This window comes from Somniosus microcephalus, chromosome 10 (genome assembly GCF_052327205.1).
Source record: "Somniosus microcephalus isolate GS21.2 chromosome 10, FLI_Smic_1.0, whole genome shotgun sequence".
Lineage (NCBI taxonomy): Eukaryota > Metazoa > Chordata > Chondrichthyes > Squaliformes > Somniosidae > Somniosus > Somniosus microcephalus.
Genome location: NC_140996.1, coordinates 196,923,415 through 196,949,937, shown reverse-complemented (window position 1 = coordinate 196,949,937; position 26,523 = coordinate 196,923,415). Strand labels below are relative to the sequence as shown.

General features: G+C 42.8%; 1 protein-coding gene across 2 annotated transcripts in view; it reads right to left on the bottom strand.

Moving 5' to 3' along the window:
• The window catches only part of LOC147111970 (FRAS1-related extracellular matrix protein 2-like), a 319,343-nt gene that overhangs the window by 108,718 nt on the left and 184,102 nt on the right, over nucleotides 1-26,523 (bottom strand). The window lies entirely within an intron of this gene.

Here is a 26,523-nt window from a genome sequence, read left to right as displayed (position 1 = left end):
CATAGCCCTCTGGGGTACAGAATTCCAAAGAAATTCCTCCTCATCTCAGTCCTAAATGGCTGACCCCTTATTCTGAGACTGTGACCCTGGCTCTAGACTCCCCAGCCAGGAGAAACATCCTCCCTGCATCTACCCTGTCAAGCCCTGCAAGAAGTTTATGTTTTAATGAGATCACCTCTCATTCTTCTAAATACTAGGGAATGTAGGCAAAGACTCCTCAATCTCTCCTCATAGGATAGTCCTCCCGCCCCCATCCCAGGAATCGGTCTGGTGAACCTTTGTTGCACTCCCTCTATGGCAAGTATATTCTTCCTTGGGTAAGAAGACCAAAACCGTACACAGTACTCTAGGTGTGGTCTCACCAAGGCCCTCTATAATTGCAGCAAGACTTCTTTACTCTCATACTCCAATCCTTTTGTAATAAAGGCTAACATACCATTTGCTTTCGTAATTCATGCTGGCACTCTTCTTCTCTGCCCATTTCACCCGCATTCCTTTTCCACCCTGACCTGGCACTTTTTCCTCTCCCTTACCAGTCCACAGGGTACTCTCCTTTCCATAATTCCCCTTGTAATTCTTGCTGGTGCTCTCCTCCCTCCTACCATTCTTCCTGGCACTCTCCTCCTGCCACAGATCATTTTGACATTCTTCCCTCTCTTCTCTCCCCTGAATTCATGTTAACATTTTCCTTCCTATGTCCAGCACTTGTTAACACTCTCCATCCTCTCCCCCCCCCCGCCCCGCCCCACCCCCCAACTCAGTTCATGCTGACACTCTCCTTTCAACTCTCTCTCCCCTCCTCCCCCGCTCCCCCACTAGTCCTTGCTGGCCCTCTCAATCCCCCAAGTCTATTCTGGCACTATCCCACCCTAAGGCACTCTTACCCAAATCCTGCTGTTGCTGCATTCCAAAGCAATTGAATACGGCTGCATGATGTGCCGGGAATTCCTGATCCCCGAGACCTCGTGCCCACCAAATGCAACTGTGTTCAACTGCTTACAGCAGCAGCAACAGAATTCATACAGGAGTGCCCAGAGGGCATTAATGAGGAAGAGGCTGGTCCATCTGACATCGTGAACTGGGGCCCCTTGATGAGTCATAAGCAGATATGGGATGTTAAAATATCTGATCTGGCATTGCTCGAGGGGACATTGGGTGTCTAAAATGGAAAGTGTTCTATGCCTCAACACTCTTATTGGGCACAAAAATTCACACAAAAAACCCAAAAAGAATTACTTTAGCAAAAAACACTTGCAATTGTACAGCACCTTTCACAACGTCAGGATGTCCCAGAGCATTTTACAGCCAATGAGGGACTTTTGAAGTGTAGCCACTGTTGTAATGTTGGAACATTTAGATTAATGGGTGCATTTTCCATCATAATTTTATATTCTAAGTCGTAAATTATGTTTGGAATTCACAGCAAGAGTTCACCAGCCTATCATCATTTATTTTTCCTCTGGAGAACACTGAACACTTATGGAGAGTATTAAACTGCAACAAGAATTTAGTTAGAGTTACCATCTTGTTATTATAATAGATAACAATGGAAAGCTGTGGGGAAAAAAACACAAGAAAAAGGAGTACTGGAAAAAAAATTGCCCAAATTGTCAGCTTTAGAGAAATATTTCAGACAATTAATTTTTGGGAGGGGGAATCCTAGAAGTCATGCTTTGAGCTATGCTTTGCAGTTGGTTGCCGAGATAAGCAGAGGATTATTGAAGAACTGGGACTACAACCCCTTTCTGTAGCACCTTAGTAGAAGGGATTGTTTCTAAAAAAAAATTACATCAGGAATGTACTGTCCCTGTTCCTGGGACTAGGGACAGGGTCACTGGCAAGGCTTTGGAAGCTAAGCTAGAGCCAGGCCTGGTTAGTACCTGGAGGGGTGACCATCAGTGGAAGACCAGGTGCAGAAGGTCACGGAAGGAGCCCCGAGGAGGGGCGGTTGGTGAGAAGGTCACGGAAGGAGCCCCGAGGAGGGGCGGCTGGTGAGCAGGCCCGGGCGTTGGGCTGAAGATTGTCGGACAGGAGGAATGGTGGAAATGGAATGGCGGTAATGGAATGGCGGTGTGCACAGACGCAGCGGCTTTGCTTCTCCCAGGACGGTGCTATTTACGTTTAATGTTAATGTTATTTGTACTGGACTCATGGGAGCTTGCAAGATCACATTTCGTTGTTCATGTACTTGTGCATTGTACAATGACAATAAAGTTGAATTATTAAAAAAAATTATTACTCCCGTATTTACCATTATGGTTAAAGATAAAACAACAACTACCTGCATTTATATAGCACTCATGTAAGAGAATGTCTCAGAGCAAAGCAGTGAAGTGGACATTGAACAGGAGAAAGAAAGAAATTTGAGGTGGGGTGCGAGTACCAGGCTTAAAGAATGTTAGAAAAGATGGGGGTTTGAGGTGGCTTTTGAAAGCAGGGAGGGGAATAGCAAAGTGAAATGGTTTAGGAAGAGAATTCCAGAGAGCCGGAGTCTAGCAACTGAATGGTCTCTAATGATGGACTGGTGGGAGCGAATAACAAGTAGCAATCTGAGGAGCAGTTGGCCATATATGCTTTAGACAAGATCACTCAGATAGGGGTGAAGTCAGATTATGTAGTGATTTGAAGAGGAGGATGAGGAAAAGAACGAACTTACATTTATATAGCGCTTTTCACAACCTCAGGACACCCCAAAGCGTTTTACAGCCCATTAGGTATTTTCTGAAGTATAGGCACTGTTGTAATGTAGGAAACGTGGCAGCCAATTTGTGCACAGCAAGCTCCCACAAACAGCAATGTGATAATGACCTGATAAAAAACTGTTTAAGTGATGTTGGTTGAGGGATAAAACTTGGCCCAGGACACTGGGGAGAACTCCCTTGCTCTTCTTCCATTAGGGCCACAGGAACTTTTTATGTCCACTCAAGAGGGCAGACGGAGCCTCGGTATTAACATCTCACCCGAAAGAGGATCAGAAAACCAATACGGTGGGGACACAGGGAGCCAATGGAACTTGGTAAGAATAGGGCGGTGGATGTGTTTTATCTTGCAGAGTACGGTGCATGTGTGGAAAATGCGCTCCCTTTTAAAGCAGAAGTTAACAGTTACCAGGATAACTAGCACACAATAAAAAAAAGAGTCCTTTCGATTTTTCAAATTGGAGGCCGTTTCCTAATGGATTAAATTTCAGCGAGTCCCTAATGATCAAAAGTCAAAGGAGTGCCGCACCAGCGAGAAGCTTTAAAAAAAAAGTGGCTTTATACTGTCCAGAAACAGCTGTGTGGAGCCGCAGGGGAGAAGGCATTTCCACAATATTCAGCATAAAGTCTTTACAGGCAGTTGTTACAGCTGTACCATGAAACAGCCTTAAACATGGATTTAAAAGAGTTTCAACTGGTGGCAGTGTTGCTAGCTTTTACCCATGTACTAAAAATAGCTTTAAAGCGCCACTCACCTGAACAGTCTTTTCTTGCCTGGTAGATGCCAGTTGACTGGCCATCCATCACAAGCTGCTCGAAATGGCCCATTTTACTTGTGGATCTGTTTTACTTGTGCAATCTACCTTGCAGAATCCGCGATCTAGTTCATAGGTAAATGTTGTGCTATGTAACAGCAAGATGAAAGCACTTACAGTCTAGATTCATGCTCCTGACATGTTAAGAGATATTCTTCACTCGGTGATACAATATTTATGGGTGTACCTGATGTCATAATGCACACATTTTGAAACTGAGCGAGTGCAGGTTGAGTCTGCCAAATATCTAAATAATGTACAACACTGTGCCCCATTAAGTACAATATTTGCACAATGAATGCTCTGGGAAACAGTTGCACTGTAGATCTGTTATGGGTACTCACTTCCACCAAGGCATAGCATTAGGTCAAACAATGTGGTTTGGCAAGTGCTGATGCTATGGCTGATTTTGCAGCTCTGGAAGATTCCTACTGGTGGTATTACATGGAGCAACTTTCAGTTTATCATTCTTGCATTTTATATCCATGTACTCTGCTCCGACACTGTAACCCTTGCTACACCACCAATGCATTACCTTTCAGAGTACAACCTTGCTGCCTAATCTCTGATCTGTATCGCTCCTCCGTGTGGTCGAAGTTTTATTTTTTGAACTCCTGGGTGGTGGAGGAAAACAGATGAACAAAGTGCTTATAACTTAATTTTACATTGAAAAGGTATAGAATGTAGATTAGATGACATATAAAAAATAAGTTGCAAGAATAAAAGGAGAGTGGGAAAGAATGGAATTTAAAAGGGCTGTAGAAGGTGATCAGAAGTGTTAAATATTTAATTTTTTAAGCTTTTACATTTGTAATATTGTAATAAAGCTTTGTATGAAATCTGCGTGGCTTTATTATTTTAACATTCATGTCTGAGTGTCATAATGTGCGAGATGAAAACTTAAAAACAAATAGTTGTATCTGGAAGCATGGGATTCCCTTTCCCCGCCAGGTGTTGAAGGATTAAAATGAAGGTGCCCATTTGATTTTACAAAGAAGTAAACTGCACGCACTGGCTAGCTGTTCCCAAACCAGACTTAAAAAAAGACTTACATTTATATAGCGCCTTTCATGCCCACCGGACGTCTCAAAGCGCTTTACAGACAATGAAGTACTTTTTGACGTGTAGTCACTTGTAATGTGGGAACTGTGGCAGCCAATTTGTGCACAGCAAGTTCCCATAAACAGCAATGTGATAATGACCAGATAATCTGTTTTTTTGTTATGTTGGTTGAGGGATAAACATTGGCCAGGACACTGGGGATAACTCCCCTGCTCTTCTTCGAAATAGTGCCATGGGATCTTTTACGTCCACCTGAGAGAGCAGACAGGGCCTCAGTTTAACGTTTCATCTGAACGACGGCACCTACGACAGTGCAGCACTCCCCCAGCACTGCACTAGTGTCAGCCTAGCTTTATGTACTCAAGTACCTGGAGTGGGACTTTAACCCACAACCTTCTGACTCAGGCGAGTGTGCTACCAACTGAGCCACAGCTGACACTATAAAACGTACTCCTATAAAAATAAATAAAATCTACAGTGCATTTGCTTTCCAGTGATCCACTTGGGGTTCAGATAACAATGTGACACTCAAGTTTTGGTCTTGCCGTTTATTACCTCATTGAAATAATTTCTCTGTAACCACTCCCATCCATTATACTCTATGTGCTGACAATAAACAATGATGTGAAGATTTATACTGCTAAATATGCAAGTTTTTAAATAATGCTCCAACAATTTTTCATCAACAAACTTTCAGAAAATATTAACAGAATATTAAGTAAAAGCTGTTTCACCTACCATGAGGTTTCATTATTTTTTTTATTTGTTTATGGGATGTGGGCGTCACTGGCAATGCCAGCATTTATTGCCCATCCCTAATTGCCCTGGAGAAGGTGGTAGTGAGCCGCCTTCTTGAACCATTGCTGTGCGTGTGGTGAAGGTGCTCCCACAGTGCTGTTAGGGAGGGAGTTCCAATGACGATGAAGGATCGGCGATATGCTTCTAAGTCAGGATGGTGTGACTTGGAGGAGAACTTGGAGGTGGTGGTGTTCCCATGCGCTTGCTGCCCTTGTCCTACTAGGTGGAAGAGGTCGCAGGTTTAGGAGGTGCTGCCGAAGAAGCCTTGGCGAGTTGCTGCAGTGCATCTTGTAGATGGTACACACTGCAGCCACGGTACGCCGGCAGTGGAGGGAGTGAATGTTTAAGCTGGTGGATGGGGTGCCAATCAAGCGGGCTGCTTTGTCCTGGATGGTGTCAAGCTTCTTGAGCGTTGTTGGAACTGCACTCATCCAGGCAAGTGGAGAGTATTCTATTACACTCCTTACTTGCGCCTTGTAGATGGTGGAAAGGCTTTGGGGAATCAGGAGGCGAGACACTCACCGCAGAATACCCAGCCTCTGACCTGCTCTTTTTGCCACAGTATTTAAGTGACTAGTCCAGTTAAGTTTCTGGTCAATGGTGACCCCCAGGATGTTGATGGTGGGGGATTCAGCAATGGTAATGTCGTTGAATGTCAAGGGGAGGTGGTTAGACTCTCGCTTGTTGGAGATAGTCATTGCCTGGCACTTCTGTGGCGCGAATGTTACCTGCCACTTATCAGCCCAAGCCTGAACGTCGTCCAGGTCTTGTTGCATGAAGGCATGGACTGCGTCATTACCTGAGGAGTTGTGAATGGCGCTGATGCAGTCATCAACGAACATCCCCATTTCTGACCTTATGTTGGAGTGAAGGTCATTGATGAAGCAGCTGAAGATGGTTGGGCCTGGGACACTGCCCTGAGAAATTCCTGCACTGATGTCCTGGGGCTGTGATGATTGACCTTCAACCACCACAACCATCTTCCTTTGTGCTAGGTATGACTCCAGCCAGTGGAGAGTTCCCCCCCCCCCACCGATTCCCATTGACTTCAGTTTTACTAGGGCTCCTTGATACCATACTCGGTCAAATGCTGCCTTGATGTCCAGGGCAGTCATTCTCACCTCACCTCTGGAATTCAGCTCCTTTGTCCATGTTTTGACCAAGGCTGTAATGAGGTCAGGAGGTCAGGTTATTGCTCAGGTTATTTCTAATTTGAATATGTGCAGATACATAGGTCAATAAAGGTGACTGAGTAACTAGATAAGGCCATAAAAAGGAAAACAGAATCCTTGGTTTTGTTGTTTGGGGTATAGAAATCAATGATGTAATGTTGAACAAGTATAAGACCTTAAGTAGATGACATCTGGAGCATTCTGCACCTTTTTAGGAAAGATATAAAAGTAGTAGAAAAATTACCTCATTGAATGACTAGGCTGGCACTAGCGATGTTACAGTTATGAAGAGAGTCTTTAGAAGTTTTTTTTCTTCTTTGAAGCAGGGAAGGTTGAAGTTGACCTGATAGGATAAAAACTATTATGAAGAATTAATAGATTGTTACCACTGGTTAGCGAGATGGTAACAACAGGGCCAAAATATAAGATAATAAATACAAAAAGAATTAAGAGATTAAGGCCTAGAAATTCAGTGGCGCCCCGTTTGGGGCGCCAGCCTCACCAAGGCGCCAAAAGTACCGCCCGGAAGTAGTCGCGGCCGCAAATTCACTTTGCGCGCCCCAGAGGGAAGCGCACCGCTACTCGAGGCGCCCCGCATCCCTCTTGGGGCGCTGCAGCTGAAGATCGCTGCGCAACGTGCCGCAGCGCCACACGCTGCGGCATGGCGCGCTGCGGTACTGCAGGCCTTCCTCCCCTTCTTAAAGGGGAGGGGCCTACTGCAGCGCGATCTAAGATCGCGAGTGCCGGCAAAAGAGCCCGGCACCGAGGAGAAGTGCCAGGCTCTTGGGACAGAGCCGGCACTCCGCGGGTGGGGGGGGGGGGGGGTGCTCAGGAGGCCGAACAGTGGCACGGAGAAGTGCTGGCAGGTGGCCAGCAAAAAAAATGGCCGCCCCACACCTCAGCGCCTCTACCGCCGCAGGTAGGCCCCCTGAACTGGTCGCAAATAGCGACCGGCGCTAAAGCAGGGGGCGCAACTAAATTTTGCGATCGGGGCGGTAGCGGGGCGCTGCGCACACTGATGACGTCATCGGTAGCGGCGCAGCGCTAACGGCTAGCGCCGCCATTAGCATCCCGCTAAATTTAGCGGGAGGTGTGGCCAGTGGCGTCCAACCCACTTAGTGCCCTCTTAAGGCGCTAACGGGTGGTGCAGCCCACTGAATTTCTAGGCCTAAGAATTAGAAAACATTTATTTTCACATGAGGGTGGTTAGAATGTGGAATTCTCTGCCACATACCATTGTCCAAGCAGATTCTGTAAGTACGTTCAAAAGGGAATTAGATAGTTACTTGAAAGGATGGAATATTGAAGAATGTGGGGAGCGAGACGGAGAGTTGGATGAGACTACTGCCTCAAAAGAAAAACATTGGCGTAAACTTGACTGGCCAAATGGCTAGTTTCTGTTCTGTAATATTCCACGATTCTATTTGAAATTTAAACACAGTGTGACAAGACTAGGTATAATACCAAGTGAAATTTAAATGGAATGGAAGATTAACAGAGCTATGCAACAATTAGTAGATGTGCGCTGGTTAGATGGAACCAAAAAGCAGTAAGATATCACCATGGTACTATATACAGACACAAACAATTTTACTCCTGTTAAATCCATTACCTTCCTCTTTAATTAGGAGGCAAGTCTGTGCAAAGCTACATTTTTTGTTTGAACTGAAGCAGGCAGGTTTTGTTTTCTGGAGTGGTGCAGTATTCTGTTAATAACAGAGATAGCTGAAGGACACAGGGAACAGGCACTCAAGTTTCATTTGGCATTATTTTTAGACAGCTAGTAAAAAAAACTGCCAGCTACGTTACCATGGAATCTGAATCGCAGAGTGGCTGTTGCACCTAAACACTTACTTCCTCATGTAAGGACGATTTACAAGACATTTCCAACACTGAATCATTCAAAATTGTTTTGTGATAATTGTACTCCTCAGTAGGACTTTCTACCACAATGCCCCAGTTTATGCGTTTGTAACTAGGGCCTATAAAAGCTTTAAAATCTCACCTACATGGATGAGATTTGGCAGGATTAGATTTTGCAATAAAATCTAACATGGTATTAAATTTAAGGCTGTTCAGAAATCAGCATTGTTTAAAAACAAATCAAAAATTGCAACCTTGAAATCCGAGAGTCAACATGCTGTAGGCATACCTCAAACAAGTAGATTGTGCATGTGGACAATACACCCACAATCTTTTTGATTAAACTGCAGCGTGCGAAATCATGGCAGCATCCTAGAGATCTCCCAATAGTCTGATGTTAATCCAACTTACTTTACATACAAGTGATTGTGGCTTATTTTAGTCTACAAAGATTGCCTTTCTTTTCAAACAGTAAGTGCTCAGTTTTCCCTTTCCTACTTGGCATGCTGATGCATGCACAAAATTAGATTTTTAAGAGGGTCAATTTTCCAAGTGCATACAGGAGGTAAGTGAAAGGAAGGCCGAGCAAAAAAACACTTTGACTCAAGGACAAGCATGTGGAAAGGCAAAAAAAAGACTTACATTTATATAGCGCCTTTCACGACCACCGGACAGCTCAAAGTGCTTTATGTAGTGTATGTACTTTGCAGAAGGAACTATATTCTGCAGCCCCTGTATACTGCAGTACCAGTAGTGACCACCCTTGTATATAAGCCTGTGTAGTAACTTTTGCATAGTAGTTCCAGGTTGTCTCCACTCAGTAAAGACCTGTTATAACCAACTCCTGCAGTCCGTGTCTCAATTACACACGGACATAATACTTTACAGCCAATGAAGTTCTTTTGCAGTGTAGGCACTGCTGTAATGTAGGAAATGCGGCAGCCAATTTGCGCACAGCAAGCTCCCACAAACAGCAATGTGATAATGACCAGATAATCTGTTTTAGTGATGTTGATTGAGGGATAAATACTGGCCAGGACACCGGGGAATAGCTCCTCTGCTCTTCTTCGAAATAGTGCCATGGGATCTTTTACGTCCACCGGAGAGAGCAGTCGGGGCCTCGGTTTAACATCTCATCCAAAAGACGGCACCTCCGACAGTGCAGCACTCCCTCAGCACTGCACTGGAGTGTCAGCTTGGATTTTGTGCTCAAGTCTCTGGAGTGGGACTTGAACCCACAACCTTCTGACTCAAAGGCGAGGGTGCTACCCACTGAGCCACAGCTGACACAAAGGCAATTAGGGCAGTGATGATCACAATTTTTTGGGCCATTTTAATTTCTACTATGTTTACAGTAGGGAAAAATCTAAAGCCACCATCTTGTCTTTGGGCACTTAGTTTCAATTTTCCTCATTTCTCCAGCTATTTAGCAGCAAATAGTTATCCAAGGCTTTTTCGGGTCAACTTGCTTCTGTGGCTATGAATATTGACTCATCATTAATGCATGCTTTAATGTCAGCTACAAGCTAGCAACACATCTGATCTGTATTATTCAGTTAGGTTTTACAAACAAATAAAATGAAAATAAGAGGAGCAATGTGAGAGTGTTTTCCCCTAAAAAACCCAACTATTCCTGTGGGATATATGAATCATATTCCACAACTGAGTTGACCTGAAAATTCACAAAAATCACGGAGGAAGAATTGTCCTGATCGCTATGTAATGACACCATAACTGCCATCTGCACCCGGAGATCAGATAATAGACTTGAAAAAACACTAAGATACTTTTTTTTTTTTAAATGGTACCACTCATAGACAAAACTAAAATGTAAACTTTTTGAATAATTGCTTCCCATTTACTAATTTTTTTGTCTTCCTCTTTGTCTTTCACCTATTCAGTCTATTTCTCTCTTTTGTCTTCATGCTGTACACACTCTCACCATTTCCTACATTACAGCAGTGACTAAAGTTTCAAAAGTACTTCATTGGCCGTAAAGCGCTTTGGGACATCCTAAAAGGTGCTATATAAATGTAAATGTCTTTCTTTCTATCGTCTCTTTCTCAGTCTATCTCTGACTCCTTCCTTCTGTCTCCCCAATCTTACAGGATATATTGCACAGAAACAGGTCATTCGGCCCAACCAGTCCATGCCGGCATTTATGCTCCACACGAGCCTCCTCCCGTCTTTCCTCAACTAAATCTATCAGCCATGGTGTGGAGATGCCGGAGTTGGACTGGGGTGGACGAATGTAAGAAGTCACACAGCACCAGGTTATAGTCCAACAGCTGTTGGACTATAACCTGGTGTTGTGTGACTTCTTACATAAATCTATCAGCATAACCCTCTATTCCCTTCTCCCTCATATGCTTGTCTAGCCTCCCCTTAAATGCATCTATACTATTCGCTTCAACCACTCCCTGTGGGAGCGAGTTCCACATTCTCACCACTCTTTGGGTAAAGAAGTTTCTTCTGAATTCCCTATTGGATTTCTTGGTGACTGTCTTATATTGATGGCCTCTAGTTTAGTTATGCTCTTCCCCACAAGTGGAAACATTCTCTTTGTATCCACTCTATCAAAATTTTTCATAATTTTAAAGACCTCTATTAGATCACCCCTCAGCCTTCTTTTTTCAAGAGAAAAGAGACCCAGCCTGTTCATCCTTTCCTGATATATATACCCTCGCATTTCTGGCAACATCCTTGTAAATCTTCTCTGCACCCTCTCCAGTGCCTTTATATCCTTTTTATAATATGGTGACCAGAACTGTACGCAGTACTCCAAGTGTAGTCTAACCAAGGTTCGATACAGGTTTAGCATAACTTCCCTACTTTTCAATTCTATCCGTCTAGAAAGAAACCCTAGTGTTTGGTTTGCTTTTTTTTAATGGCCTTGCTAACCTATGTCACAACTTTTAGTGATTTGTGTATTTGTACTCCTAGATCCCTTTGTTCCTCTTCCCCACCCAGACTCGCACCCTCCAAGTGATAAGTGACCTCCCTATTCTTCCTACCAAAATGTAATACTTCACATTTATCTGTATTGAACTTCATTTGCCAATTATATACCCATTCTGCAAGTTTATTAATGTCCTCCTGTAATTTGTTGCAGTCCTCCTCAGTATTGACTATCTCCCCCACCCCCCCAATTTGGTGTCATCTGCAAATTTAGAAATTGTGTTTTTAATTCCAAAGTCTAAATCGTTAATATAAATTGTGAACAACAGCAGTCCCAGCACTGATCCTTGTGGAACGCCACTACCCACCTTCTGTCACTGTGAATAGCTAACCTTTACTCCTACTCTATGCTTTCTGTCTTGAAGCCAGCTGGCCATCCATTCTGCTACTTGTCCCCTGACTCTGCTTTCTCTGACCTTGTTCATCAGTCTATTATGGGGTACCTTATCACAGAATCACAGAAACCCCACAGTGCAGATAGAGGCCATTTCGGCCCATCGAGCCTGCACCGACACATATCCCACCCGATCCCCGTAACCCCTACACCAACACATATCCCACCCTATCCCCGTAACCCCACGTATTTAATCCCCCTAACACTAAGGGTCAATTAATCATAGCCAATCAACCTAACCCACACATCTTTGGACTGTGGGAGGAAACCGGAGCACCTGGAGGAAACCCACACAAACACAGGGAGAATGTGCAAACTCCACACAGACAGTCACCCGAGGCCGGATTTGAACCCGGGTCCCTGGCGCTGTGAGGCAACAGTGCTAACCACTATGCCACCGAAGGCCTTTTGAAAATCTAGATAAATTACATCTACTGCATTACCATTTTCAAACACCCCTGTGAAGCATGTTTCTAAAGGCTTTTTATAAATACCAATTGCTGTTATTATTCTGGTGTAAATCCCTTCAGCAAACAATCAATTAGCATCTCGCCTTTTCTGTCTTTCTGCAGTTGAGAACCGGTAGAGGAATCTGCAGGGCGCTGATGACAATTTTTTGGTTGTTTCACAGAGTGGGGACACTTGTAGAATCAATCTGAACAGGTTAGATGCACTCATTTTGGCTTAAGCTTTACTTTTAGCTCACATTTTGTGCAGTCTCCCCATTCTCTCTCACTCACTATCTCTCTCTCCAGCTTTGAACAGAAAACCTCAGTACTGCTGCCCAATAACTAGTAAAACAAAATAAGCTAAGTTGTAGATTGGAATGCACTATTTTCATATTGTCCTTTAAACCACAACTACAACATGTCTTGTACTGAAGCCAACGTTAGCCGAAATCCAACCTTCAACACATTGTGTAAACCAGACCTGAAATAGGCTTGGTTTCATATTGCCACCAAGGCAGAGGTATAAATCGAGCCACCTACCCGGTACTGCTTGGCTGCAACTCTGGTGGAATGGCTGAAAACTCCACCAGGACCCGAGAATGCTGGATCTCGGACTTGTGATGAAATTTCCTCTATCCTCGTTTGGGGGTGGAGGGGAAAAATATATAAGTGGCCACAATCCGCAGTTTTCTGAGAGGGAACCCAGCAGGCTCCAGGCTGGCCAGCTTCTGCCGATGTTTCTTGTGGGGGATTTGCCGAGATCACGCCCATATGAAATTTCTGGGCCATTGTTTTGAGCCATGGTTGTATTTTGGTACTCATTACATCCTTATCAAACACCAAATGCTGAATCCCCGCCAGCTAGGTTTAAGTTAATATAACTGCATAGATGGAGGTATAAGGTGTGCATATCTTGAGAATTTAGTTGAACCTGGGCCACTTCAGTTAGAATAGCCAAGTGCTGCCCCTAGATTTTATCTCCAAATTGCTGGTATTTGCATGTGTGGAAGAAATGTCAGCAGATAGCCTGAAACGACTTCTATCACCCTCCCGTGAAGACTCTTGTTGGGTTATAGCACCATGAAAGCCCACAACCTTGGGCCACAGGAACTTAAGACAGTGACAATCGACAACACAACCAAGCCCAAGACAATTCTGACCTGGGGGGTCATGTCTACAAACTTCCAGCAGGGGTCACTGGATAGTCATAAGGATTGGGTACTTTCACCTCCTTAACCCAAGAACATTGAGACCGTGGGAGTAATCTTAACCTAACCCGCCGGGTGGGAAACCCATGGGATTGGGTGGAACCCCGGCAAATGTTGCTCTTCATTGACTATAATAGAGTAAAATCGGGTAGGGTGTAAAACCATTGTTGCACCCGATCCCGTCAGTTTCCCGACGGACGAGTTTGGTTACAATTGCCCCCCCAATTGTCATGTCGTATTTGCTTGAAAGATTTATTACTACAGTGTTAAGTGCACACTGTTGTTTACAAATTACATGCACATTATCGCGGCCAAAGAAATTTAGGTTCCAAACTTTCAAACTGTGAAAGAAATGTATTCCTTTAAGAGTTTAGGGACTCAAAAGCTGCTGTTGGAGGGCTGTGAATTAGGCTGGAACCCAAATACTCGGAGACTCCCAGGCCAGAAGTTTTCATGTCCCTGGAACAGTAGTGGCTGCTACACCTTCTGAAAGGAGACATATTGGCCTGTAATCTGCAGTCAGCGGTGAAGCAAAGGCGTTGGCTGCTGGCCTCGAAGTAAGCTTCCCACAAAAGATCACGCGATCTCTGTGGCGAGAAGTTTGGCTTTTCCGTCATGCAATGGAAATCAACGCAAGTTAATGGGGAATCCCTAACGCGAGCTGCTGTGACAGCAACAAGCTGTCTAAGCAGCCAATCAAAATGCAGAATTCTCACAGACAGCAAACCAGGAAGTGAGTAAAATAACAATAGAAAATGCTGGAAAAACTCAGCAGGCCAGGCAACATCTGTGGAGAGAGAAACAGTCAACGTTTCAGGTCGAAGACCCTTCGTCACAACTCTGTTTCTCTCTCCACGGATGTTGCCTGGCCTGCTGAGTTTTTCCAGCATTTTCTGTTGTTATTTCGAATTTCCAGCATCCGCAGTATTTTGCTATCGTACCAGGAAGTGAGTAAGCTCCTTTGATTCTAACTTTTAAAAAATGTTAGAAAGGGCAAAACAAAGATTGGGGCTCTCAAATGGGGAAATGGCAAACCTGAAATAATGAACAAACTTTAAAAAAAATTAAAAACATTATTAAAGTTCCTTTAAAAATTTTATTTTTATTAAAATGGATAAATTTGACACTTCACAAAATTATAATGGCCCAGAAATTCGGGTCGGATGCTTCCCGCGGGTGCAAGCCTCCGACCTGCACTTACCTTGCGTGCCGGCCGTTGAGCTGTGGGCCCCCGTGGGATTTCAATCCTGGGTCTGCGCCAGCTGCCGGCGCGCAGTGCTTGCGTATCCCAGGGGCGCAGTTAGTTCGATGCGTCCCCTGGGATCACATGGGCCATGGAGAGCCAATCAGAGCAGGGAAATACCCATTCATAAGTTTGACAGGAAGAGCTGTCAAAACTTATAAATACTACGGGCCCCAAAACATCACTAAATCTTCAAATAATTTTTTTTTTAAATCACATTTTTTAAATAAACTATAAATTACATGAAATAACTTTTAAACAATAATTTAAATTTTTGAAATTTTTTTTTTAATTTTCTAACAGGGCTAAAAATAAACTTACCTTTCTTTAAAGTAGTTAAAAATAATAAACCTGTGGAAAAAATGTTTTAATTTTAATTAATTCACCACTTACCTTGTAAAAAGCAGGCCATGCGACTGCTTTTTAAATGTCTAACTTCTGGAGACTTACCCTCCCGGGAAAACCTGCAAAAAAAAACGAAGTTCCATGCGCACGCGCAGCCTCTCCTGCGCACGCGTTCGACCTCTGAACCCTTTCGTTCAGGGGAACGGAAGTGCCGGTTTCCCGCGCATGCAGGAAACTGGCACTTCCATTGGGCCTACGGGTGAGTACCCTGTGCGTACTGACCCGTGGAGACCCGAATTTCTGGGCCAATCAGTTTTTCAGGGCCATAACCTTTGTTTAGCAGTCAATACACTGTTAAAACACCAGTTACACCTAATTTAATGGGGTATTAATAGTGGTATTACTGCAGAAGAGCTGAAGTTTGTCAATTTCCATGATTTCACAGATTATACTCATTGCCGGCTGTGGGTACAGACTTAGCGAACATAGCCTAGCGATCGAAAAAGGCAGACACAGGCAGACCAGGCTGCCAAGAGAAGACAGGATATGCTCTCACTGCAGTCAGGGAGTAGTGGAGACAGAGATGCACTTCCTCACAGCCTGCGGAAAATATCAGGGCATCAGGGAGAATTTCTACCAAATATTCTCACAAATATGCCCTGATTTCAGAAATCTGAATGACAACCAAAAACTCCCATTCCTACTGGGAGAGGAGAGAAGCTGTGTAACACTGGCGGCACACTATGTTACAGCTTGCCATGAACAGAGGGACAACCAGTAAACTAAGAAAAGAATATATATAAACAATGCGAATGTATATTTATACACTCAGGGATATACCTGTTTATACACTGTATGAATAGAACTGCGTTTATGTGCTAAACCATAAATGTATTTTGATGCTTTGGCAACATAAGATGTAACTTATCATGCCAATAAAGCGATTTGAATTGTGAATTGTGAATTGGGTGGGGGTGGGGGCGGGGGCTCCACAGCGCCGCCAGTGTCGAAGCAGTGAATGACTGACCGCAACTTCAGGATTTCCACGCTAGGATGCACGTGCGCTAAATCCTGAAGTTGCGGTCAGTTTCAAAGGGGTAATAACAGGGAACTCTGTTCGTTCGCTGTTATTACCCACCGCAAATTCCGAGCCATTGCTCACAACCTTGGTGTCATATTTGACCACATATCCATGCGATCACCAAGACCGCCTATTTCCATCTCTGTAATATCGCCCGACTCCGCCTCTGCCTCCGCTCATCTGCAACTGAAACCCTCATCCATGCCTTTGTTACCTCTAGACTTGACTATTCCAATGCATGCCTGACCGGTCTCCCACGTTATACCCTACATAAACTTGAGGTCATCCAAAACTCTGCTGCCCGTGTTCTAACTTGCACCAAGTCCCGATCACCCATCACCCCTGTGCTCACTGACCTACAGTGGCTCCCAGTTAAGCAATGCCTCGATTTTAAAATTTTCATCCTCATTTTTAAATCCCTCCACGGCCTCGCCCCTCCCTACCTCTAATCTCCTTCAGCCCTACAACCCTCCGAGATATCTGCGCTCCTCCGAATCTGGCCTCTTGCACATCCCTGATTTTAATCGCTGCCCCACTGGCGGCCGTGCCTTCAGCTGCCAAGGCCCTAAGCTCTGGAATTCCCTCCTAAACCGCGCCGCCTCGCTACCTCTCTTTCCTCCTTTAAGACGCTCCTTTAAACCTAGTTCTTTCATCAAGCTTTTGGTCATCTGTCCTAATATCGCCTTATGTGGCTCGGTGTCAAATTTTGTTTGCTAACGCTCCTGTGAAGCGCCTTGGGATGATTTACTATGTTAAAAGCGCTATATAAATACAAGTTGTTGTTGTTGATGTGGGCGCCCTCTGGCATTAATAAAATGAATTGACCTTACCTTGACCCTGTAGGAGAACCCCCTCAAAATTCCTAGCTAACTATGTCTAAACTACAACAAATCTGATGCAAAGTAACACTGCAAGAAGACAGTATTCGGAAAAATATATACAGCAATGTAATATTAAAACTTTAAGAAAATACAACATTTTCCAAAGATATTTCACTTAAATATTTATATATATAAAAAAAACAGAATTCAAGGATTGTAAAACACACTAATCTAGTTAACGACCCTCAGTCCAACTTATATATCAAGATAGATATTCTTGTTTAAAATAAATTTGGCGAGATCACTCTCCTTCACAAATTTTTGTTCTTAAGATAATAAGTAACATCTTGAAGAACTTCATGTATAACACCAGCTACTCAGTCCCATTCACTGAGCACAAACCACTTCTTACTGGAATAGAACTGGACTATTACAGAACTTGAAACTGCCAGTCTTCCATTCCTACTCAGTACTAATCATTTCCACTTCACTACTTTTGTATAAAAGTTTAAGTTAACCACTGGTGGAAGAACAAGCACAGTTGATCAACAGGATGCAACATAAATGGTTGCGACTTAACTGTATTTAGTTCCTTCTCAGGTCATTCAAGTATGCAATATTTAGTTCTGGCTAATCATTACATTCAGTCTATTAACCAAAAGGGAAATATTACACACTAGAATGATCTCCAAATGCATGAAAAAACATCACTTACATGCAAAGCTAACTCATCGGTAATTCAGTTGGTCTTGTTCATTTACCTGGTCAATAGCTTCTTTCAAAAAAAAAATCAGAAAAGGCTTACACATATAAAAACATTTACTTTTCTTTTGCAATGGTAGGATACTTCTCTACAAAAAATAATTGCTTAATCTGCTTAGATTTTCTTTTCTGCAGTTGTTCGAAACCTACGTGCACATACAGCTAAAAGAGCACATTCCCAAACACCATACTCCTGAACACTTCATAACAATGTTGTGCCATGGATAAGTCAACAGGAGACAATCTCGTACGGACTGATAGATAGACTCTCATCAGAGGTAGTCAATGCATTAACTCCTTTAAAATGAGTAGGATGAATATCTGGTTAAGAATGAGAATGAAGGTTATAAAGTTGAAGAGCATATGTGAGGCTAAAGAGTATATAATAAGGATATGGTAAAGGCACTATACCATATACAAGTTCTTAAGACATAGAAGACATAAACACTACATTTACAGTCTTGCTGGGACTACAGGAATGTCATCTAAGAAATGCAACAAGTCAGGGCTGAATAATATTAATTACATGGTTAAACCAACATCCTCGACTGTATAAATAAGATTTTCCTGGGTCTGCGCTCAGGATTACTTGATCGCTTGGGCACAGCAAATATAGGAAAAATCAGGTGGGTCGGTGGACATGCCAATAAAGGAACCGACCTGATTTTCCTTTGAGCAAGTTCCTTTACAGGCATATAAATGATCCGGCGTCTCCAAACTTCTGATATTTGCTGTACCCGGGCAATCCAATGTGCCCGAGTGCAGACCCAGAAAAATCTTCCCTTAGAACTTTAAACCGATTACTTCAAGAGGTCATGGAGAAATTTCACCAAACCTCATCTTATTGGAATCTGGATTTAAATAATTAAAGTGGGGGCAGATTCCATGACAGGGCAAAGCGTTGGAAGAAATGGGCTTGATGAACTGAATGGCCTTTTCACATGCCATATTTGTTTTACATTTTTTTGATGTTACACTGCACTGAAAGACACAGGTCAACTACAGCCCCTAATTCTAGCCAATCTCTACAGTAAACGTTTCACTCCTAGCATGTTTGGCCTATTTGAAAACTGGCTTTAACAGGTATCATGTATCGGGTAAAAAGGTCAGAATTTCAGCAGCTGAACGGATTCCAATCTTTAAACTCTCTATTACTGGAGCAGTTAATATATAAAAGTGAGATAAGAGATGAAGAAATCCATTAGGAAGTGTACAGGTACAGCAAGGCTACTCATACACAAGGGTGGCAGAAAAAGCCGCAAAGTTTACAGCAAAATAAACAGCTGACGATACACAGAAGCAGATAGCCTAAAGTTTTCATTCGTACTTAAAGAACTGACCTATAAAGTTCTGAATGAACAACTATAAGCAAGCTCATTTTTTAGAGAGAATGTTTATATATGATCCACAACTTTGTTTGAACATTAACTGATTTAATAATTTAATTATGTGCCAGTGGCAAAACTATAAAGAGTTCCAATATTGCGCTCATGCTTAGAACTTTCCAAGAGATTAATTTTTAATTCACTTGAAAGGAAAAACACATTGCTGCTGAAATTAATCTGTGCACAGGTAGTACATTAAATGACAGTTAACATTTTTGCTGCTTTTTTTTTTAATGATTTGTAGAAGCACACAACTTTGTGCCTCTTTGGGAAGCTAAGGTGCATTAGAGTGCGCTAAAACTAAAGTAACACAGTGGCCAATGGGAAACTACCTGCAAGAAATGTCAACCAGTTAAACAACCAGTTTAAATAGTGCACTGTGGGCCACTCCAGATGTGGAGGTGTTCATAGAATACATGGTAAAGTGCTCTCTATTCAGAAGGGCACACTATCAATGGCAAGATAGTGCAGCAGGAGTAGGTCATTTGGCCCCTCGAGCCTGCTCCGCCATTCAATAAGATCATGGCTGATCTGATCTTGGTCTCAACTCCACTTCCCTGCCCACTCCCCATAACCCTCGACTCCCTTACCTTTCAAAAATCTGTCTATCTCCACCTTAAATATATTCAATGATCCAGCCTCCACAGCTCTCTGGGGAAGAGAATTCCAAAGATTCACGACCCTCAGAGAAGAAATTCCTCCTCATTTCTGTTTTAAATGGGTGCCCCCTTATTCTGAAATTATGCCCCCTAGTTCTAGATTCCCCCACGAGGGGAAACATCCTCTCTGCATCTACCCTGTCAAGCCCCTTTGGAATCTTATATGTTCCCATAAGATCCCCTCTCATTCTTCTAAACTCCAATGTGTATAGGCCCAACCTGCTCAACCTTTTCTTCATAAGTAAGAAGTCACACAACACCAGGTTATAGTCCAACAGCTTTATTTGAAATCACAAGCTTTCGGAGCGCTGCTCCTTCGTCAGGTGAAGTGGAGAAATGCATAAAGACACAGCTTATATAGTCAGAGAATAATGTCAGATGTTTACAGGTAATCTTTCCAACTACCATTTATCGCACCTCGGCAGAGAGATAATCACAGCAATCAAAGGTGTGAATGGTGTCCAAACAGGTCAGTCAGGAAAACATTACATCAAAGAACATGCAGATGCTGGGGTCTGTATGAAAAACAAAAAAAGACAAAAAACATTTTTTTTGCTGGAAATCACAGCAGGTCTGTGTAGAGAGAACAAGCCAATGTCGACTCGAGTCTGGATGACCCTGCATCAGGTGGGGTTACATGTAGCGTGACATGAACCCAAGATCTCGGTTGAGGCCGTCCTCATGGGTGCGGAACTTGGCTCAGTTTCTGCTCGACGATTTTGCATTGTCGTGTGTCTCGAAGGCCGCCTTGGAGAATGCTTACCCGAAGATCGGAGGCTGAATGTCCTTGACTGCTGAAGTGTTCCCCGACTGGGAGGGAACACTCCTGCCTGGTGATTGTTGCGCGGTGTCCGTTCATCCGTTGTCGCAGTGTCTGCATGGTCTCGCCGATGTACCATGCTCCGGGGCATCCTTTCCTGCAACGTATGAGGTAGACAACGTTGGCCGAGTCACATGAGTATGTACCATGTACCTGGTGGGTGGTGTCCGCACGTGTGATGATGGTATCTGTGTTGATGATCTGGCATGTCTTGCAGAGGTTGCTGTGGCAGGGTTGTGTGGTGTCGTGGTCGCTGTTCTCCTAAAAGCTGGGTAATTTGCTGCGAACGATGGTCTGTTTGAGGTTAGGCGGCTGTTTGAAAGCGAGTAGTGGAGGCGTGGGGATGGCCTTAGCGAGGTGTTCGTCATCATTGATGACATGTTGAAGGCTGCGAAGAACATGGCGTAGTTTCTCCGCTCCGGGGAAGTACTGGACGACGAAGGCAACCCCTTCATCTCCGGAATCAACTTCGTGAACCTTCTCTGAACTGCCTCCAATGCAAGTATATCCTTCCTTAAATAAGGAGACCAAAACTGTATGCAGTACTCCAGGTGTGGTCTCACCAATGCCCTGTACAGTTGTAACAGGACTTCCATACTTTTATACTCCATTCCCTTTGCAATAAAGGCCAACACTCCATTTGCCTTCCTAATTACTTGCTGTACCTGCATGCTAACCTTGTGATTCATGTACAAGGACCCCCAGATCCCTCTGTACCTCAGCATTTTGTAATCTCTCCCCGTTTAAATAATAATTTGCTTTTTTATTTTTCCTACCAAAGTGGGTAACATCACATTTTCCCACATTAAACTCCATCTGCCAGATTTTTGCCCACTCACTTAACCTATCTATATCCCTCTGGAGATTCTTTGCGTCCTCCACACAATTTGCTTCCCCACCTATCTTTGTATCATCAGCAAATTTGGCTACATTACACTCAGTCCCTTCAGCCAAGTCATTAATATAGATTGTAAATAGTTGAGGCCCCAGCACTGATCCTTGCAGCACCCCACTAGTTACAGTTTGCCAACCTGAAAATGGCCCATTTATCCCGACTCTCTGTTTTCTGTTAGTTAGCCAATCCTCTATCCATGCTAATATATTTACCCCCAACCCCGTGAGCTCTTATCTTGTGTAGTAACCTTTTATGTGGCACCTTATCGAATGCCTTCTGGAAATCCAAGTACACGACATCCACTGGTTTCCCTTTATCCACCCTGCTCGTTACATCCTCAAAGAACTCCAGCAAATTTGTCAAACATGATTTCCCTTTCATAAAACCATGCTGACTCTGCTTGACTATATTGGCCCAGAAATTTGGGTTGGGGGCTTCCCGCGGGTATAAGCCCCTGACCTGCACTTACCTAGCACGCCGGCCGTTGAGCTATAGGGCCCCGTGGAATTCCGATCCGGGGCCTGGTCCAGCTGCCGGCGCGCAGTGCTTGCGTATCCCAGGGGCACAGTTAGTTCGATGCGTCCCCTGGGATCACGTGGGCCATGGGGAGCCAATTGGAGCAGGGAATGCTCCATTCATAAGTCTTGACAGGAAGTGCTGTCAAGACTTATAAATACTACGGCCCCAAAATAGCACTAAACCTTCAAATAATTTTTTTAAAAACACATTTTTTAAATAAACTATAAATTACATGAAATAACTATTCTAAACAATAATTTAAATTTTTGAAAAAAATAATTTTATATTCTAATGGGGCTAAAAATAAACTTACCTTGCTTTAAAGTATTTAAAAATAATAAACCTGTGGAAAAAATGTTTTAATTTTAATTAATTCACCACTTACCTTGTAAAAAGCAGGCCTTACACCTGCTTTTTAAATTTCTAACTTCTGGAGACTTACCTTCCTGGAAAAACCTGGAAAAAAAACCTAAGTTTGATGCGCACGCGCAGCCTCCCCCGCGCACGCGTTCGACCTCTGATCCCCTGCTTTCAGAGGAACGGAAGTGCCGGTTTCCCGCGCATGCGCAGTGCATGCAGTAAACCGGCACTTCCATCGGGCCTACGGGTGAGTACCCAGCGCGTACTCACCCGTGGAGACCCAAATTTCTGGGCCATTATGATTTTCTAAATGTCCTACTACCACTTCCTTAATGATGGACTCCAGCATTTTCCCAATGACACATGTTAGGCTAACTGGTCGATAGTTGCCTGCTTTCTGTCTCCCTCCTTTCTTAAATATGGGTGTTACATTTGCGGTTTTCCCGTCTGCTGGGACCTCTCCAGAATCCAGGGAATTTTGGTAGATAACAACCAATGCATCCACTATCTCTGCAGCCACCTCTTTTAAGACTCTAGGATGCGGGCCATCGGGTCCAGGGGACTTGTCCACCTTTAGTCTCATTAGTTTGCCTAGTACTTTCTCGCTAGTGATAGTGATTGTTTTAAGTTCCCCCCATTTCCCCCCCCCCCCCCAAATAGCCCCTTGATAATCCATTATTGGGATGCTTTTAGTGTCTTCTACCGTGAAGACCGATACAAAATATTTGTTCAAAGTCTCCGCCATTTCCGTTTCCCATTATTAATTCCCCAGACTCATCCTCTAGGGGACCAACGTTTACTTTAGCTACTCTCTTCCTTTTTATATACCTGTAGAAGCTCTTACTATCTGTTTTTATATTTCTTGCTAGCTTACTCTCATAAGCTATCTTCTCTCTCTATCATTTTTTTAGTCGTCCTTTGCTGGTTTAAAAAAAATTCCCAATCCTTTGGCCTTCCACTATTCTTCACAACATTGTATGCTTTTGTTTTCAATTTGATACCATCCTTTACTTCCTTAGTTAGCCACAGATGGTTCATCCCTCTCTTAGAGTCTTTCTTTCTCACTGGAATATATCTTTGTTGAGAGTTATGAAATATCTCCTTAAATGTTTGCCACTGCTTTTCTAGTCTTAGCTTGTAATATATTTTCCCAGTCCACTTTAACCAAGTCTGCCTTCATACCTTTGTAATTACCTTTGTTTAAGTTCAGGACACTAGCTTGAGGCCTAGCTTTCTCACCCTCAAACTGAATTTGAAATTCTACCATGCTATGATCACTCTTCCCAAGAGGATCCTTCACTTCGAGGTCATTAATGAATCCAGCCTTGTTACACATTACCAGATCTAAAATAATCTTCTCCCTGGTTGGTTCCACAACGTATTGTTCCAAGAAACCATCCCGTATACACTCTAGGAACTCTTCCTCAAGTCTACCTTTGCCAATTTACTTTGTCCAATCAATATGAAGATTAAAATCTCCCATGATTATAGCTGTACCTTTCTTAAAAGCCTCTATTATTTCTTGATTTATACTCTAGTCCTACAGTGTGGCTACTGTTTGGGGGCCTGTAGACCACTCCCACCAGTGACTTCTTACCCTTATTATTTCTTACCACCACCCAAACTGATTCAACGTCTTGATCTTCTAGGCCAATATAATTTCTCATTACTACACTGATCTCATCCCTTATTAACAGAGCTACACCACCTCCTTTTCCTTTCTGTCTATCCTTACAAAATGGCAAATACCCCTGAATATTTAGTTCCCAACCTTGGTCACCTTGCAACCACATCTCTGTAATGGCTATCAGATCATACCCGTTTATTTCTATTTGTGCTGTCAACTCATCTATCTTGTTATGAATGCTGCGTGCGTTCAGATATAGAGCATTTAATTTGTCTTTTTACCATTTTTCCCTACTCTGACCCCTCTTTCTGATGCACTCATGTGTATACGCTCTGTCCTTTCCTGTCACACTCTGGTTATCATTACCACTATCGCTACCCTACACTTTTGCCTTCTCATTTTTCTTTGACTTTTTAAATTTAAAGAAGCCAGCACACATGAGGTCAATAAGGTCTCATGTATCAGGAGAGGTAAGAAAAATATGCAGAAGGTATCAGACTTGAATGAAGTACGAAAGGTCAGAAATGAGAAGACTGTGAATAAATGTAGCCTACCATACATAAACCATAATATATGCGTAGACAATCAAAATAAGCTTCAGGTGTCAGATGAATTTGCTTGAGTAGTGTACTGAACCATTCCAGTAACCGGCTGCAAATATTACACATGGGATAGCAATGAATATAGTTCAGAACTAACACAGCAGCATCAAAAAAGGAGAGCCTAGAACCACTTACACTCTTCAAAGATGCAATTATGCAGTTTGCAACAAATTATCAATCTGCTTTGCTTCATGTCACAAGAGACTCTAGGACCAATTTTAGTGTACGCATCGGACCAGGAAATTAGGCAGAATCTGTTCTGCCTGATTAGTGTTGGTGGCTGGCCTAAATGAAAATAACAAGCTCCATATGCAACAGTAACTTGTACAAAAGCCAGGAAGTTATGCTAAACCTATATAAAAACACAAGTTCAGCCCCAGCTGGAGTATTGTGTCTAATTCTGGGCACCACACTTTAGGAAGGACGTGAAGGCTTTGGAGAGGGTGCAGAAGAAATTTACTGGAATGGTTCCCGGGATGAGGGATTACAGTCACGTTAATAGGGTAGTGAAAACAGATTCAATAGTAGCTTTTAAAAGGGAATTGGATAAATAATTGAAGGAGAAAAAATTGCAGGGATATGGGGAAAGAGCGGGGGAGTGGGACTAACTGGATTGCTCTTCGAAAGAGCTGGCACAGATTCGATGGGCCAAATGGCCTCCTTCTGTGCTGTACTGTTCTATGATTGTCATATATGCAAATTTAGTGGGAATATAGATTTAAACTCCATATGTGGCCCCTGTGTTTCATGGTACACACCTACGTGGCCCACAAAAAAGCTTCGACAACCTGCTTTAGTTGTCAAGCAATGGTTAGAATTAGTTGCAACAGCTTTGCCTTGGAGTATCTCTATTAGTTTGGCTATTGTGTTTCATTGAAGTTGCTGAAATCCTGAAATGAAATTTAAAATAAGCTGAAAGAAAAGGAAGTAAAATATATTAAGTAAATGAATGCAGTTTAAAACACTGCATATCAATTACATAGCTATTCCAAAGATAGTTTGCCTAGAAAGCAGAAAGTCCTCATTAATATCACTGATCCCAAATTTAAAAAAAAGATATGTTGCTTTTCCATCATTTTCCCAGTCCTACTGCCTATTTCTAATCAACCCTCCTTGCTCAGGGCATTCAAGGTTTTCATCATTCTTGCCCAAACATATATTGTCTGCTGTTCATACGGACATGGGATAAATTATATGCAGCAACAAAAATCTTTACTGAAATGGAGTTTGTTTATGTTAAGCAAGGTGTTGAGCAAGTGACAGAGGTCTTTGCTCAGACACCATTTAAAGAAAATAGTTTTTACACTAACAACTTGAAGACAGACTCAGTAGTCCAGATAAAGCATCATTCGTCAGGCAACAACCTGAGCTTCACTCTGCCTAAATGACAAATGGGCAAGCGTTGATTCAATGAAACATTTATCATCATAAAGAAAAGTTCAATCTTTGATTAATGGTGAGTTATATGTACTGTACAAGAATAACACTTCTTTCAAGAATCATTTTAAATACCATATTGACAAAAACTACACAATGGAGACATTGTAGCTAACTGTATTTCTAAAGCAATGGAATACATTGGATGCCACAAGTATTTTGATGCAATAATATTCCCATATAATTCACAAAATGTTAAAGATCCCAATGCGCTGCTACTATTCTGGCTAGCAATCAGTTATACGGAGCTGTTTTCGGCTAGATTACCATCCATTCAGAAAGCCTAGTTCAGTTGTTATATTTAACCTTGCTGAAGGACACGGGATGATCACGTCAAACTATTTTCTTTTGTTAGTCAGTAAAAGTACTAAGCAATCCGAGGTCAGAAGCAATGTTGGCTTCCCTGTGCGAGGTATTTACCAAACTTCGACAAAAGTCCTAATCATGCCACAAGCATAATCTGTTAGCATCCCCCATTCTCTATATTCTTAACCTCTAGCCTCTTAGAACCAAGAATGTTGAATTAGAGCTAAATTTAGTGCTTAAAAT